We start from the raw sequence: 18,032 nt of genomic DNA, 5'->3' as shown, positions 1-18,032 counted from the left end.
TCACAGTATTTTATAAGGGGGACATTTGTCCTACTACATATGAGATCGAGGCCTATATAACCACATTATCTTAAAAGACCAGATCTCAGTTTATATTAGAAGCTGTTTGCTCATTTGAAACTGCCTAATATTAGCATCTTAGAAATATTATCTGAAGTTGCTGAAAACTGATATTAACCTGCTGCATGGTTGGAATGCTCTGATAAAATGCAGTTGCTGTGGTAATTGTTATATTATGTTCAGAAAAGTGCCAAGAATATAATTGCTTTCAAAATGACTGTGCAGTTCAGCTTTAATCTACATGACAAAATTGTTTACTAAAATAAAATTAAAAAAAATCCAAATCTTTGCATAAACAAGTATATTCAGAAGTAGGTTCTTTATTAAACTTTCAACACCAAAATGATGCTCACAGTCTTTTAACCAGATGCTACTTGTAACATTTCCTGTTTGTTAAAAACAAAACCAAAAAGCATAGAGCACCCAAGAAAACCCAACAAAAAACAAAACCCCAAAACAGAACTCAAACCACCATAGGATGATTTCCTTAAGAATGTTCTCTCAGGTATGTCCAGAATATTAATTAGGCCCATCTATTTCTGTCGGATAATAACAATGTCCAAGAGCTGAATAGAATCTGTGACCTGTGAAAGGGCCATTCATATGCTTTAGTCTGCCTTAGCGCATTCCTTAACAAGTGAACATAGACCTTTTTCACAGTCATCCTAAATGTTTCAACTGTGTGTTTCATGGTTTGCTTCTTGTGTCTCCAAAACACATAGCTCTCTCCCCCCCTGCCCCTTCTTTCTTTCTTTCTCTTTCTTTCTTTCTTTTCTTTTCTTTTCTTTACTCTCTCTCACTTTTTTTTTTGGGAGGGGGTGGTTTTGTTGGTTGTTTTTTTTTTTTTTTGGTCTAGTGGGAAGTATTCCATGCTCTCCTCATTTAAATGCTTATGCCTTTATGGTTATTTTTACTGCCATACCTATGGGGCTTCTTACTTTATTGCCTGTAGCTGAAGGATATTTTAAAGGAATTAAATTTATTCAGTTTAAATCTTCAGGGGGATACAACAATATCTTAAACAATTAGCAATAATTAAAAAGCATCTATTCGAACTGTGCAAAAAGCAAATAGATTTAATTTAAATACAGTAGTCAGGACTAAAGGTTTTTTTCATTAAAACCAGGGAGGGTTTTGCCTCCTCCCAAACTTTATTTTAGGCAACTTTTCAGCAGTTACTTATTTTAAGTATTTTGTCAGTTGGTTCAGAGCATTTCCCAAAGCGTTTTCATCAGGCATTACCAAAGACTCCAGAGGGCTGGCCTGGGTACACTGTTTCATCGCCTAAACTGAGGGTAGAGGTTGAGCTGCTTTGGAGCCTTAGGAGCCTTTTCTGTTTAATGTGGCTATTTCTATGTTTTCCTCACTGGCTGTACACATTTATCTGCAGAACAGTAATCTAATGGAGATCAGATTAAATATATGTAATTGCTGTGTATCCCAGTAACTATAATAATTAGAATAAAAAGCAAAATGACATCAGAAATATTTTACAAAGAGACCTCTTCTCAGTGTGTGATTGTTAGATTTGGTTGGATTTTCTGTAGTGACTCTCCTTTGACACAGTGACATGTGGGTAGAACAATATTCACAAGTGGTGTGTGTGCCAGAAGCAGCTTGTGCTGTGACTGCTCACCAGACGTGGTGGAAGCACCTTCAGATGGGACCCCAGAAGCTACCTGTGGTTACATCTCAGTCAGAGCTCCTTCCCAAGGCAGCCTCAGGTCTTTCTGCTTGGCTATAATGCATGCTAGGGAATGTAGAGTCAAATCTGGGACATTTTAATTAGTGCTGCTATGGTCGAATTAGGGTGCTCATGCTTGTGCCTGCTCTTCTCCCTCACTCTGTTCAAAACTATGTTCACAAGTTCTTTGAGGGTTATAGCACAAAGTAGGGGGTTACTGCATCACTTTTGGTACTTTTGGTAGCAGTTCTGAGTTAAAGATGCTTGTCCCAAACTGATCACTCTTGGTCTCACAGCACAGCTCACTGATCAGAAAATAAACACGTGCTGGCACGTGGTGGAGACCAGTGCCTGGCAGCCAGGGCAAGGGAGCATTTCATAGGGCTGAGGCTGAGCAGCAGCTGCTTGTTCCAGTGGAGAATAATGTCTGCAGAACAGCACCTTCCCTGGGTTCTTATCAAAATAACAGATTCACACTGAGAAAGTTTCTTGCATAGTTTGTCAAGGTGCTTAAAACACGTGGATTCAAGTTGCTTTTTTTTTAATTAACCAAAAATGTATATACTTAGCTAATGTGGTTTGGGGTTTTTTTGAGCTCAAAGTCCGAGGATATATTCATAAGGAGATGAAAGGGAAGGGATAAATTCTAGACAGTTTGTTGTAAGTGCCAAAGAAAGTGACAGCTATCTACATGAGCAAAATTTCTAACAGTGCCTCACATCCACTGGAAAATGCTTAAGAGTCCACAAATAGAAAAAGGTTAAAAACTACTGACCTAAGTAATTGGTTCAATTTTCAAGACTGCTGAGCATCCAACTGTTCTCATTGATTATAAACAGATGATGATAACGAATAACAGCTCCCATAGTTGATGAAAGGCATCTTTTCTGGGGAACTTGTCCACAGATGCTTAGAAGAAGGATACATCTAATACAAGTCTTTGATAAGGAGGAACATTTCTCCCTTGGTTGTCTATTCTGTATGCATAGCATACATAAATATTTTTTGCTTTCACACTATCTTATGCTTCTTAGAACTCAGTTTAGAATTGAACAGTAGCTGATAAGAAGAAGCATAAGACATGGTCTTATTTTCATGTGTGGGTTTTATGCTGCCTCATGCTTTCATATTTAATTTATTGCTTGACCACCTTTTTAAAACTTAGTAAATTCAAAATCCTATAGTACAGAGGAGTTAGAAAAATTTATTAGTAACATGTTACATTTTATACCAGCTTTAGATCTTGGTTTAGATCTTGGTTTCTGCATCCAACAGATTTTGTGTTTTGATTCCATATTGTTGTGGTAAATACAGAACTGTGTTGTTTACTGTGAGGAAAATTGTACCAAGTGGTACCAGGAGAAAATTGAAGCTTGCACTTTAATTTAAAATTCTGAACACTCTCCTTAAAGTTTTTCTTTTTGATGTTGTGATTCATATACTTCAGATCTCTTGGTTTTTAGAGCTTTGTTTTAATTAATCTTTTGAAAGTTCCTGCAAGATTGATGTGGGAAGTGAATTTTGTCAGTCTTGTTTTGCAATACTAATGCTTGTGGTTGAGAAGAATCTAAGATGAAAATATGTGAGTTATTTGGTCTAGAAGGATTGGGTTAGAGAACATCTAGGCAGACTTGAGATCCAAAAGCCCATGGGCCTTGACAGGCTGTACCCATGCATAGTGAGGCCACCCACGAGCATCTCTGAAAGGTCATGGCAGTCAGGAGAGGTGCCTGAGGGCTGGAAGAAAACAAATGTCACCTTGGATCTCAAAAAGGGGGGAAGAAGGGGCAAGGGTAGGGTGACACAGGGAATCACTGGCCAGTCACCTTCACATTAATCCCTGTAAAGTTTCTGGGGTGTCTCATTCTGGAGGCCATCTCTATCCACATGGATGACAAGAAGATGATCAGGAATAGTCAGCATAGATTCTCTGAAGGTAAATGCTGCTCCTCCAACCTGACTGCTTTCTATGTTGGAACAATTTCTGGGGTGAATAAGGGGAGAGTAGAGAATGTTGTCTACCTTGAATTCAGCAGGGCTTTAGATGCTGTCTCTGACAATGCCATTGTAGGCAAACTCAGTGGAAGTGTGGACTGGATGAGTGGACACTGAGGTGGATTGAGGCCTGGCTGACTGGCAGATCCCAGAGGATTTTAATCACTGCCACAGGGTCTGGTTGGATACCTTCAATAGTGGTGTCCCCCAAGGTTCAATACCGGCCCCACAACTGTTTAACTTATCCATCAAAGGCTTGGATGAAGGGCCAGATGCCACCTCAGCAAGTTTGCTGCTGACGCAAAGCTTGGAGGAATGGCTACTACCCCAGAGGGCTGTGCAGCCCTTCAGAGGGGGCTTGAGAGGCTGGAGAGATGGGCAGAGAGGAAACATCTGAAACACAACAAAAGCAAATGCTGGGTCCTGCAGCTGGAGAATATTAACCCCAGGCACCAGGACAGACTGGGTCCTTGTGTCCAGCATGTGAATTAAGCCATACAAGGGGTGAAGGCAGTGACAGCTGTGCAGGTTCTGCATTGGCTCTCCTCCCATGCTGCCCTTTTAGTGGCACCCAAATCAGTTTCACATTCTGACTTAATAGTCAAAGAGAATTTGTTTAATAAATACTTAAGATCATCCTCTCCATTCAGAAGAGGGAGCCAGAAAACCAAACTCAGGGAATCCTGGGGGCTGTAGAAACAGGAAGGCTGCTAAGAACACACACATGCAAATGGCAAATTTGATTACAACGATGGGCTGTCTGTTTTGCAGCTCCTGGAAGCCCACCCTCAGCCATAAAAATGCAAAAATAGTGCAACAGGCAATGTGGCAGAACAGGGCTCTCTGTATTCATTCACAATTAGGTGTTCTATTCTGTTGTCACCAGATGCTGCCACGCACATTACACAACAGAAATGGGATTAGCAGGAATAACAAAAACCTGTCAAAGCACAAAACCATGGCCTAGTAGTCCTGACAAATTAAACAGCCTACAATGAGTGCCAGAGCATGAAAATCACTCACCCTTCCTCTACTATCTCTGAGAGGTAGGCAGTAAATGCCTTCTTACAGGCAGGCCACCATGCAGCCAACACTAGATGTAGAGGAAAAAAGGCGTTTTCATTTCTGATGGAGCGTAAATTAAGGACAAACCACCTTAACACAACTAGCAAATGTCTGAAAGACAGATGTTTCCTTCTGTTAAATACAGAATAATTCACATAGTTCTGGCATGTCTTAAGTGGCCCTTTAATGTTACAAACCCTATCATACCTAAAAATTCATTTCCACACGTAGGAGCTTCCATGGCATTCTGTTAGTTTTATTTGTATTTGTGTAATACAAGACAAAATAGGCTAAATAGCTATGTAAAACTCATGTTTTGCTAACCATGCTCACGCTGGTGGGTCATCAGCATGGGATACTGAGAGATTCAGAGGATGAGAGAAGACTCTGTACAGAAACTAGCTCCAAGGCTGGAAACCAAGTGTTGAGTTGTGTATTACTCTGGAATGGCTGCAGTGTTCATAGGCTTTTTAGATATAACCAGAAAGTTCATGTCTATTAAAGCCTGTTTTATCTATCTTGAGTTTAATAATGGTGTCATTAAACTGAGCAGCCAACGGTGCTTGAAATTTTTCTAGAGATAAATGACAAGTTGCTTTTTGTAGCACTGTTGTCCATCCTGCATCAAACTCACGTCAAAAGCAGTGACTTGTAACAAGCTTTTTCACGTGCTTTTCTCAAGATTTCTTTTGGTTTTGTGTGTTTCCTGTCAGTCATTCTACCTTAATATTCCCTGTAGATGGTGATCATTGTCTATTTCTCTTGCATCTGTACCGCTCTTCAGCTGGATGTTTTTCTCTGAGACACTCAGACAAAATTTGCTTGTCCTAAACTTGGTGAACTTTTATTCTTGCAATAACCTCAGCTGTACAGCTCTTCATTTTTGCTATGTGTGATCACTAAAAACAGAAGTTATATCCACATCTGCTATAAGGGAAATAGAAGTTAAGTGTCAGAAAGATCAGGATTTTTAGGCAGTATTTTAGATGATATTTTCACAGTGTGCTTCCCCCCCATACTTCTTTAGCCTCACTTTTCTCCCTCCCTAAGGGGTGGCAGATAAGTCACTCACTCAGCTTTAGTGTTACTGTAAGTTTAGACGACCAATTCAGCAAGGGTAACAAATGCTACTTTCTTGCCTCTTTCCTGACCCCATAAGATTTCCAAGATTTCTTCTGGGAATTACTTACAGAAGATGTATTTCTTCATCTGTGGCACAAAACCCATTTTTCCCCTTTATTTCCGCCCTCTGAGAAAGTCCTTGGAGTAATAGGTAAAATGTCAAAAATAATTAAGAAAAATACTGATGTACACTGTGGCAGAGAATTATACCTTTTGAGATAGTTGTTGCCATCATCTGTAATCAGTCCCCTGACAGATATAAATACCAGCTTTATCACCTTGTTTTAGATGATGATGTGTTGAATCAATGTTGATGAAGACTGTATTTTGGCAACTTCAGTTAAAGGGAAAGAATAGTTTCAATTGTGAAGCAGAGAACATGAGTTCAAAGTAGAGTAAGTACCTGACACTGAATACAGACATTCCTTTATATAACATCTATTTAATCCTGTTTGTAAAAAAATCTTTCTCGTATGAGAGAAAAGGGCTGACAATAGCACAGTTCTGTCCCAGAAAATTCCTTTTGAGGAGAGGTTGCTTTTTGCCTGGCATGGGGACCATGTATCCAGTGAGTACCCATGCCCAGGAGCAATGTCACTACTTTCTGGGCTAAGTGGCCATTTGAATTATTAGGTGTTTATTTCCTTAAGAAAGAACCTTTTTGTCCTGCATCTCAGAAGAAATGATCATATTTATTTTCAGGGGAAATGTATCATGACCAGATTTATAGTACCATGTGCTCGAAGACCAAATTGCACGACCGCAAGCATTTATATTTTTATTTATAGGAAATAATATAAAGGAGCAAGAAGCTTATGTGCAGCTTAAGTGTTTGGCATTTATCTCTTTCTAAATGCATTAGAAAGGCAAATGGACTTGGAGTGCCAGTTAAAAAGCTAGGATCACTCACTGTAATTTATTACTTTTTACATTTAGGTAGATTCAAAGTACAAGTTATAGTGCCTGCAGTTCAACGGCTCTACTATATTTTATGAAGTACAAGGTAGCAATTGGTTGCATAAGGGACTAAAGATTTGGTACTAAATCCTCTTCAACTTTTAAATGATACTTCTGTATTTGATTTTTTAAAAAAAGCTTTAAAAGCTATGTCTATATAATAAGTACGTACTTTAATCTGCTTTGGAATGGATCTCCATATAAAAAACCTTGTGTCCACATGAAAATCTCTGCAGACCACTCAGAATTTTTCCAGGAATTCTAGGATACTGGGACAGTGCTCAGGGCCAGAGATCTCATGGTCTACATTACACTTGAAAATGAGCTGGGTCCAAAATCCTCAGCAGGATCATGCTGTGTTCACATTATGGACAAACCCTCAAGCTAAATGAGTGTAAACAAATTAAGCTACTCCCTCAAATCTTCTATATAAAAGCTATATTCTTCCAGGATTTTTTCTTGAATTTTTCTGGTATGTTTCGACCCTTCTTTCTCTGCCTTTAAATTTCTTTTCTCCTTGCCTATCTATTCAAAACAAAACTAACAAAGGAGCAATTATCCAACAATTATTATTATTTGCATCACAGATACAGCAGGTCTCTGATGACAAGCAATATCTCACTGCTCATTTTCATTACACAGGCATGAAAATCCACTGAAGCTGACTTGGGAAGTCTACACATTGCTGCCTTCATAGAATTCTGTATTCTGGAAGCATGGAAAACTCCCTGGTGCTTGAGATGTGTGTGGACTCTCATGGAACATGATATGTGATTATAATCTAATATGTGTATCAGGGAGCTGAAGAGTTCATTGTCTTTTCAAGTAAATGTATCAGCAAAGTCCCCAGAACTAATTTCTGGAAGCAGTAAGGAAAGCTGACAGAGCATAGCAAAGCTGGAGACTTTTTCTTGTTGCTCAGCAGACTGTGTTGAGTGGCTGGGCTCAGCAGAGCATTGCACACAGTCAGTCAGTAAAAATTGTTGGCATCACCTGAAGATTACTGTTATCTCTGGAAGACTGCCTGTCATGTGGGTAGCTTTCACGCACAATGTGACGCGTGGTATGAAGCAAGTTCTGTGTGTTTTCAGCAAGAATGCAAACCCAAGAGCTGCAGAACATATCTGTGCAGAAATAGCCAAGGGGTAACAAAACATTGCCTCCTGGTGCCCCAAAATGTGTTTCCACTGGAGCTTCTGCAAATGCTCCTTATCCTCACCTCACTGCTGGCTTCACACTGCTTTGAGTCAGGTTCTATCCAGCTGGCGTTGAAAAGGCTGAGTCTACCTTTCAATTTTAGCTTGGATCAGATAGGAACTTCTAAAGTAGGTCTTGCGATCATTTCCATCATTTATGGTTTTGCTCGTGTTGAGGAACTGTCTCAAGTGCATGAACTGGAATTTGTTTCGAATCAAAGTGAACCAACTACATCTGATGCACTCCAGAGAGAAATAGGTACTTGGTCTGTGGGGTCAAACAAAAGATAGTCCAAAGTAAAAAGAAATTAATTAATTAAAATTTCTTGCAATGTACCTTTATGGTCCTTACTGTCAACTGTTTTGTTCTAAAAATTTTCCTCTGGTCTTCACTGTTTGCCAGTGTGGATGTGGCCTTAAGGCTCAGCTGAGCTTTATTTTCAGTGTAGAAAGATCTTTCTGATGGTTTCAGAAATTGTTCAGTCTATCTGTGGCTCATGGTCTTAAAGTGAAATGGGGAAGATAACACTTAACCATCTTTATCAAACAGCATTCACCTCGATGAAAGCTCAAGCAAGTCCAAAGTGTAATAATATTTTAATTGTTACTGCATCTCCAGGATCCTCCTACAATTCTCTGTACTATATACATATATTTTAAAAATGCTAATCTGAACCGTAAAAAAATCCAAAAAACTTATGGCAGTGCACATAATCAAGTCTTCTTAATATAAGCTCTGCTTGGTTTCCCATATGATTTTTAGTGCCTGGTAATTGTTTATGGATCAGTTTCCACTGAAATGCTGCTGATGTGTGTACTTAGAAAGGTGAAGGAGAACAGCATCTTCTCTTGGGATAGCAGACAGTTGCTAAATAAATCTCTCCTAGGTAGGTGCACTGTCACCCTAAATGAGGCATAAATAAAGAATAAAATTTTAGAAATAATGATCTTAGCTAGGTCAGTTTGGTGTTGTGAATGTTTAGTGAGAAAGCAAAAACATGAAAACAAAAACATGCAGTGTTTTGTTTCAGCTGTTTTAATAATGCTCAAATTTTTTCAGTGAGAATTTCAGGCCAGATGGATTGTTTTCATTGAAATTAAAAAATAAAATATTATTATCCAAATTAAAATCAATTTAGTTTGTTTTTTTTCTCTTTTTGAAAAGACAGAGGTACTTAGTACACAACATAGGAATTGCTTAATACACTGGGATATCAAGCCATTTTTGTGGAATTGCAAGAAAACATGATAAAATACAATTTGCTATTACTGTTTTTGGCAGTACTTTGAACAGGTGAAAGATGCATTCCTTATTATTCAGCTATATTTTGCTTTCTGTGTTAATATATGACAAATATGCAACCAGTTTTATAAGTCCTTGAAATATTTGAGATTGCCTTCAGTATTTTATAATTAAGGTTGAGCCATCCTAAGTTCCAGCATGTGTTCTCATTGGCAGTATGATGTTAATAAATCATCAGAGCCCCATTGATCGACTGGCTTATTTAACACTGTACAAACAGCAAGAATTTACACTGGGCCACAAGCCCCAATCTTTGCAATTAGGATAGTTAATTATTTCACACTGACACATTTTTAAGTTCTCTCTAGCCACAGAGTTAATACAAGAAATATTTAGAAGAGGTTTTTGGGCAAAGAAAATGTTGGGTCAGGTCTGATCCCAGATCGAGGAGGTGAGACCCTGACTGCTAGCTCTATTCAGAGCCTCAGCTTCTACACCTGGGGGTGTAGAAAAAATGGGGGAAATTATATTGGCCCTTATGATGTGGTTACAGATTGACTGGGTCCCATTCATTTCAACCCATTTTCTACTCCTGCTGTAGGATAGCATTTCTCAAGTGCTGCAATCTTTAAGCAATTATCTTAGACTTCAGTCTGACTTGGCTCATTACATGTTTCTCTGCTCTCCATTCCCTGCTCATCTTTCTTTGATGTTGCATTTTTATACATTACTTTCCCCACATGCACTTGTAGGATTCAGCCTGTATTGGGCTTATTAAAACTTTCACTATCTTCATAATGAACTGGCTCCGTTTTCTCATTTCATGTAATGAAAAGAAACCACTGTCAAATAGCAAACATTAATGCCACAAATTTCTTCATCTCACTAAACAGAAACACTTAGATCTTCACCTGATAAATTTAGTGCAATTTGATCTAACTCTGCCTCCTTCAAAACACCAGCCTGGTATCTAAATTAGGTCTTAGATTAGAACTGCCATCAAGACTCTTTCCTCTAGGGAAAACCAGAAATATTTGGAAAATAATTCAGCTCATACGAGGCAAATCATTAAATACAAGGTGAAGGTATGTGTACATTCTCCATGGAGCAGACCTCTGGATTCCTGACTTCACATCCTTTGCAGGAGGAACATCCACATGTGTCATATTCTTCAGCCTGCCAAAAAGGTAATGCAGAGAAGATAAGAAAAAGGGGACTGATCATGACTGCCATGGAGATGAGCAAGTGCCCATTATTTTTTCTGATACCAGAAGAGTGGGGATTAAATAAGACACAGCCTCAAAAGGAACCACAATGGTTCTGCACAGAGCAAGTCTGCATGCTGTGATTATTGATCCTTTATGGGGCAGGTCAGGAGGCAACTGGAGAAGTTTGTTAAAGAGAAGTCCAGCAAGGTCTGCTAGAGGGAAGCCTCTAAGCTGCAAATTTTTGGAGGCTGGCAAATTTTTCTGGCTAAGTATTGCTAAATATTTGTTCCTTGCTTGTATTACTTCCCAGGCATTCCCGTGGTCACAGTTAAGGCCAACAGGGCTGAGCACATCTTGCAGAAGCAAGAAGAATATGAATATCATATTTTATGATATTCAGTGACTCAGCTGGCTGCCTTCACCTGGTAGAGGGGATCTGTGTCTGTGTTCTCAAAGTGTGGTTATGGGTTCTCTGTGGAGGAAGGGCTGTTCAGACCTACCCATGGGCCTGCTCTGACAGCCAAGTTGCACCTATGCAAGAGCATTTGTTAAAATTAAATTTCTAATACAGCATTAAACGGAGTTTGAAATGAATGAGCCGATAGAAATGCTATCCGGATGATCACATTTCAGTTCAGCAAGACTGGATTTCTTTTCATTTGAGGGAGCTCTGATCTAATTTTGTGTCTTCCCACCAGCTTTTTATTTCTCCCAGTCGGCAGCGTACTGGGCTACATTCTGGTAAAACACACAAATACTTTCTAACTGCAAACCATCGTGTTTCAGTGGTCTCAGCTTTTCAGATTGTTATCTGCAACTGTTATTACTATGCTATTGTAACCACCACTTTTTTCCAGATTGAATGTGCTGCTATTTGAACTCTGATCCCACAGATAGAGTGTGAGCAGCGCCTTTAGTGGGATGGCAAATGCTGTCTGCTAAACCATGGCCATAAAATGGACATTGTTTCTTTGTATATGTTGATCAGTGGGGAAAAAAAAATAAGCTCTGTTTTTTTTTATTAAGGGATGAATTATGTGAATTAAAGTATTTAACCATTTTAAAGTATGGAGTGTGGATGTGCTAAGTTGTTTGTGGGATTGAATTTCTAATAACTTTCTTAATTGGAGGTTGAATTCAGGTCCAAATGGGCAGATCTTAATAACCATATAAACCAGTAATCACACCACTAGGCAGATCTTGATGTGTCTTCAATAATTAATCCAGGCAGATATCCTTAAATAATTCAGTGATTTTTAATTAAAGAAAATAGGGTATTTAGTTGATTTTTTTTAGTCTGGGGAATATTTATCAACATAATTCCATGCTTTACTTCTCTCTAATATTTTTTCTTTCCCTGCTTTGTATTTTATGACTTTTGGATTCTTTCTTAGTTAAATATTTTTCTAAGAGCTGAGACTTTGATTTGTAAATGTGAATGTGATCAATAAAAACTTATGGCTTCAAAGTGTCCTTATTTATATTTAAATCCTCCCTCTCACCTGCTGTTTGTTGCTTTTTAGTTATGTCACCAATCCCACTGGAGCTCAAAAAATTTAGCTGGTCCTCTCTAAACTCTCAGACATGTTCTTTTCCCATGTACTCTTCCGTCCCTACAGCTTCTGATGTAAAACAGATTTAAGTTTGTGTAGAGCAGAGGTCAACATGAAAGCCTATAACAAAACAAAAAAAAAAAAAGCTGGCATTCGACTTTTAGCTCTGGTTCTTATTATAACTCAAAGCTCTATTTTAGTAATTTTAAAATGGTAGTATTGTTCTACATCCATAACCTACCTTTCACCGAGTTTCTTAATGACTGTGATGCCCACTTTAGATAAACTTCTAGACTGGCTGATGAGCATTTGGATGAACTGCTGGCAGTTATGCCACAAGGTAAAACTGACAATTCTTTTACAAAATTATCTCTGTGAATTTTACATTTATTTTGCTTTAGATTACGGCCAAGAGCAAAGCTTTGAATTTGTATCTCCTATTCCTAAGCAGTTATTTGCAAAATTATGACTTTGGTGAACTTTGGTATGGGTAGTGGGAGCAGTGGCTACATGAAATCCCTCCAGTGGCAGATTTCCTGAAAGTTTATTGCCAAGTGCTTAAACATTTATTAATTTTTTTTTAAGCAGACCAACTTTTCAGTTCTGTATTTTGCAGCATCACATGCTTTTCTGAAAGCCTCAGTAAATAATCGTGAATTAAGTGTTGAATGAGGATTAAATGCTGCATGTTTTGGCTCAATGCATTAGTCCATTTACCAGTGTTGTATGTACGTACCCAGCCTTCTGCATTTTTCAGTGTTAATCAGATGGAAATAGCAATTGGAGGTGTAATTCAGTGTTGTGCTTAAGGTCATTAAACCCTGAAGTAATGGGTAAATCCAGAGCCTGCTGTGGCCTTATCAGGCAATTTGGCAAAGAAACCAATGCTGTTTTACTGAGATGATGCAAGCTGGACAATGACTGCATCCCTGCTAAGGGACAAAGCCCCACTGTATCAATTTGCTGTATTTTAACCTACATGGAACATGTCTAAGGTGACGAAGATCTAACCTGAGTGCCCACCAGCTTCTCTTCTTCTTGGGAGAGGAGTGTACCCAGAGCAGCCCTAGAGCTGCTCCTCAGTGAGTGCCAAGAGTGTTTGTCCTGATCTTCAGTTCAACAACCATCTTGGGAGTATATTTCTGTGGTAAAACTGCTTTTTTCTCGGGACTTTCATTCATGCAAAATGAACCCTGAGATGAGATAGAAAGTAAAGGAAGATATTCACAGTTATAATTAACTATAAATCAAAATAGGAAAAAGTTATTGTAAAAGTTTAGGCCTTATCCAACAGTGAGTTTGAAATCAGACTGAAGTTAGCAGGACACAAGAGGTATGAGCACCTTCATGGGAGCTCAGTAAAGACTGTAGTCTGCTCTCTGCAAAGTCTAAGACTAAATAGGTCTCAGTGGTGAATTTTGTATAGATTTAGCACCTCTTTTGCTTCTGGATAAAAGTGACCATTCTTTCCTCAATGGTAATTTATTGCCCCCATGGTAGAGATGGCTTCTTTGTGAAGACAGAAGATAGGGTAGAATGTGGAGAGCAGATAAAAAAGGCACTCTGGTGAAACAGAGTCCTTTGAAAAAGTGGATGGAGGAGTTTTTATGCCTGATAGCTAAAAAAACATCATGGCCCTAGGGCCTCCAAATGTGTTTGATTCTTTTGTGTGCAATAAGGAATTTGAGCTCTTTGAGCATTTTAGGGAAGGTCAGGTGGTTAATTTTGAAGTGTTTGCCACAGCTGTGTAAATGTTAGAGAATCCCATGAGGCTTTGAAAGCATATTATAAACTCAGGAGCTCTGAGGTGGGCGTTGTAAGAGGCAGGACTTTATCACAAGAAAACTGTTGATGGAAAGGAAGAGTCATTTACAGATGATTCTGAGATGGAAGGAAGGGGAGAATATCATGCAATTTGGATCCTAGATGCCATGGGGTATTCAAGTTACAGACATTCTCTATAATCCACTGAATGCCAAAAAGTAGAATATTTCAGGAATTTCAACAAATGTTAGTGTTAACCCCAAAGTGCTTAAAAGTCATGAATTCCATTTAAAAAAAGCTTTAGAAATTTAAAATAATAGAAACAATACATGCAATGCATGTTTGTGATAATGGGGAACATTTTCAAGCGGTCTCTGATCTTAAGGGTTATACACCTCATCTTTTTATTGTTAGACTTAATATATTGTGTATCCTCCACTGTAACAGAAAATTACTAAATAATTGAGATTTGCATATAATTTTAAACTGGCAACATTGTCCAGAAGGCAGTAATTTTCCTTCAAATCTGGCAATCCTTCTTACTCTAGTTTCCATACTAATTACTCGTGCACATTATTGTATGCTGATTAAAGTTAGAAAACTAAAATATCCTGGTCCTATTTCTATCACTTTGTATTACAATATTGAAACGTGGTTGAATAATCTTGAGGATTTTTTAATTTTTTTTTATTTTTTCTTATGTAATGAAATCACCAAAAAGAAATTTTGATACTCTCTAGTTAGAGTAAAAGGTGATCACTTCCAGTCTTGTGTATGAACTTGTCTGGGCAATGTGGCAGGTTACAGCATGGGAATAGGTTAAGCTGAAGAATGTGGTAAAAGATTTTGTAATTATTTTGGGGTTTATACATAGCAAACCAAGATTTAAAAAGAAAAAAATACTACCTTTGTTGATGTTGCCATTGTTTTGGAGCATATTCTCTACAGCTCCAGAAGTTAAGCTTTCCATTTCAGTGGACTTGCAATTCTTCCTTTGGAAACACAAGCTACAGCCTCAAAACTACTACAGCTCTTCATCTGAGTATTATCATCTTAGTATTATCATATCTTGTTGAAAGAAACATTCTCTCAAGAATGTTCATTGGCTAAATTTCCACCATCATCAAGGGCTCAGATAAGAGTTCACATGCTTTTGGACTCCTCATATTCAAGAAATATTGCATAGAAATATGGAAATGTGTTGTATTTTGTTTGCTTGAGACTCAGATTCTGTCCCCTTTATTGTTCCATAATTACTGCACCAAAATAAAAATGGATATTTACAGAGAGTTGGCTGTCTCCACTCACAAGCAGGACAATCAAGACACAATTCTTTTCATGAAAATTTTTTTAGTGCTTAAAAAAAGCTGCCTTACAATTACTTGAACCTTTTTTTTTTTCCTTCCTTTTTTTTTTTTTTCCACTGCAGTTGGAGTTAAGAGAAAATTCTGTCTTTAGAATCTCAAGTTTCAAAAGAAACATAACTCTGGATTTTGGATGCTCTGACTTCCTTTTCCAGGGATGTGTCAAGTCCAGTATTTCAGTTTGAAACACTGATGTGACAGACTGCCATAATGCAATGTGTTTAACCACCTCAATGATGCATCAAGTGAAAGGAGTTCCCAAAGATTCAGTTCACACATGCACACACACACAAAAAAAATGAGGGATAAACAGTATGGGAAGCGGAACATAAATCTTTTTCACATAGTTTGGCACAAATTCAATTATAATTTGTAAATGTTCAATCAATTAGACCACTCAGTTGTTTAATTTATAACTTTGAAGGCAGATTATCTTTTCCAAGAGGAAAGCTTCTCTTAACTAAGACCTTTTTTGTTAACTGCTCCAGAAGCAAAATGCTACATTTGCCATAGAACATGGAGAGATTCAGGAGAAAAGTGTGTAATACCAGAATGTCTTCGGCTGAATTTCAAGATATTCATGGGAATAGTCTAGTTAAACCTTTAAACTGCAAAATGACACACACTTTCCCCCCAGAAGAAAAAAGAAACCCATGCTTTTTTCCCCTCTTACATTAGAAATTGTAATCTAGTGTCTTTACAATGTATAATCCTTATAGTGATAATTCAATATTTGTTGCAGGTACATTTGGAAGTCTAAGAAACTGCATGAAAGCCCATTACATTGTCTTAATTTTCAAATGTTTTCCAGAGTTTTACTTACACACTTACTTGTAACCTCTTTAAGTTCAAAACCTGTCAATTCCCCTTACAAGATACCACAGTCTTCCTACATTATCAATAGTCTCTTCCCAGGCTTTGGGAACTGCAGCTGGCACCTGGGTGCCATGGAGGAGAGGCTTGTAAAAAAGAAGATACAGAAAGCTAAGAATGAGAAGGAAATGAGATCAATACCAGGTGATACACTATATGCACTGTTGTGTTTTTTAGTTCCAGCTTTGTCATCAGGGCTGGAAAAACCCTGGTGTTGAACATTTTTTTCCTGCTGCAGGTGCAGGGCTTGCCTGTCAGAGAGCAGGAACACTGGTGGGTTTGGCAGTCCCAAGTGGCATCAGCAGCAACAATGACACACAGGAATTGGAGGTTAAGTCCCTTCTGCCAACTTGCAGTACTAGTTCATTAAATACACTTTATGTGGACAAACCAGAGCTTTCTGCAGTCTGGGGCCAAATTGGAGCAGTTCATGAGTGCCTGTGGTCCACTGACAAAACAACAACTAAAATATTGCTCAAATTGAAAACACTGCGTTTACTCTCTTTCCTATTGAAGGCAGTCTCTGTGTTGGCTGCACAAGAATTTTGACTGAGTACTGAACATGTAGACCAAAACTAAATCATAACCAGAGTCTGTCTGAAATCTTGTCTGCCAACAAGCACAACAGAAATGATGTCTGTCCAAGCACTGCTGCTGCTGGGTTAAGAAGTATCATAAGGCTGAGCTGTCTCACTAGCTCTGGCTGAGTGCAGGAGCCTTGGCTGCCTGCTTTTGATTGCATGTAACCTTTTCAAAAGCACCCAAATATCTTATAAGCCTGAATTTCATGGAAAGGCAGGTATCTGGGGGGTGACTAACATAAACAGCAGCCTAAATGCGGCAAAATTGCCTGGGATGGTCTCACAAATCTCAGAGCTCTCCTTCTGCCCAAGTTTAGGTAGTTGCACTCTGTGGAAGCTGCAGTTCCCAGCTGATTGTTAAACCACGTTTAGTTGGCCAGAGCTGGCTGATTTTTGGAAAAACGAGCAGCTGCTAATTTTTTTCAGCCTCCCTCCTGTAGATCTGCTGTGGGACTTTGCAAGGGCCACGAGACATTGGTCTGCAGGTGCATGGTGCTCCTTGCCTGCTCCATGTGCCACCCAAGGTGCTGCTGAGTGTGGAGCACTCCCACAAAACCTGTGGCATGCTCTCTTTAATTCAGTGAGGACTGGAAGATTCTTTCCCTTTGGATCTTTTACATTCAAGTCAGGCTTCACATAGCCCACAGTCTAAAAAAAAAAAAAAAGGAAAAAAAATCCTTCACTACAGAGACAAATAGCAACATGTGGCTGGAAGATAACAGAAATGTACATGCAAGTGCAAAAATTAAATATGGAAATATGAAAATGAGGTTGTTGGGGTTTTTTTTTAAGCAAAAGAACTGCTTCACTTTTCATTGCTGGAAATTGCATGGGGTTTTATTTCCTCAGCAGCTGATCTCAGAAAAACAAAATAGAAAAAAAAATCCATAGATAAGACGCACCACCACTGTACCCTGACTTTTAAGTTAGCTTTAGAAGTGGAAGTCTTTTGCAAAACTTTTGCAGCTGGCCTGAAAAACAACAACAAAAAAGATAAAGGCAAAAGCGTACATTAGAACTAAATGTGCAGAATGCAGATGTGCAGCCTTCTCTGCTTTCCCTTCTCTGCTTTCAGTCTTCCTGCAGTGTCACACCTTTCCAAGGAACACTGGATTTATTTTAGAAGACTGTTTCTTCATTTTTCACTGTCATTTTCTGCATCTCCTCCCTCCCTCTCTATCCCTTCTCCCTGTCTGCAGCCCACATCTTTGCCAGATACTTAATGTAAAAATGATTACCTCAGCTTCTTGCAGGCTCTGTCCCTGCTCTGTGGTGGTTTAAACAAGCTGCCTGGTTGCTGAAAAAAAATCACAGTGCTCAGCAATGAGGCTGCCTGTCTGTGAGCCACATCGTCCTGGAGGTGGCTG

At 38.7% G+C, this 18,032-nt stretch overlaps 1 protein-coding gene across 1 annotated transcript in view; it reads right to left on the bottom strand.

Annotated features, from left to right (window-relative positions):
- Window positions 1–7,438: 7,438 nt before the first annotated feature.
- Window positions 7,439–18,032, bottom strand: part of LOC147651303 (uncharacterized) — a 142,697-nt gene continuing 132,103 nt past the window's right edge. The window contains exons 7-10 of the mRNA XM_086843544.1: window positions 13,095–13,276; window positions 12,033–12,203; window positions 10,436–10,498; window positions 7,439–8,983 (exon numbers count right to left, since the gene is read on the bottom strand). The gene's annotated coding sequence lies outside the window, so the exon portion shown is untranslated. The remainder of the gene's footprint in view (window positions 8,984–10,435; window positions 10,499–12,032; window positions 12,204–13,094; window positions 13,277–18,032) is intronic.

Source organism: Cyanistes caeruleus, chromosome 10 (assembly GCF_971803275.1).
Source record: "Cyanistes caeruleus chromosome 10, bCyaCae1.hap1.1, whole genome shotgun sequence".
Classification (NCBI taxonomy): Eukaryota; Metazoa; Chordata; class Aves; order Passeriformes; family Paridae; genus Cyanistes; species Cyanistes caeruleus.
The sequence above is the reverse complement of the archived record's forward strand: the minus strand, read 5'-3'. Positions and strand labels throughout refer to the sequence as shown.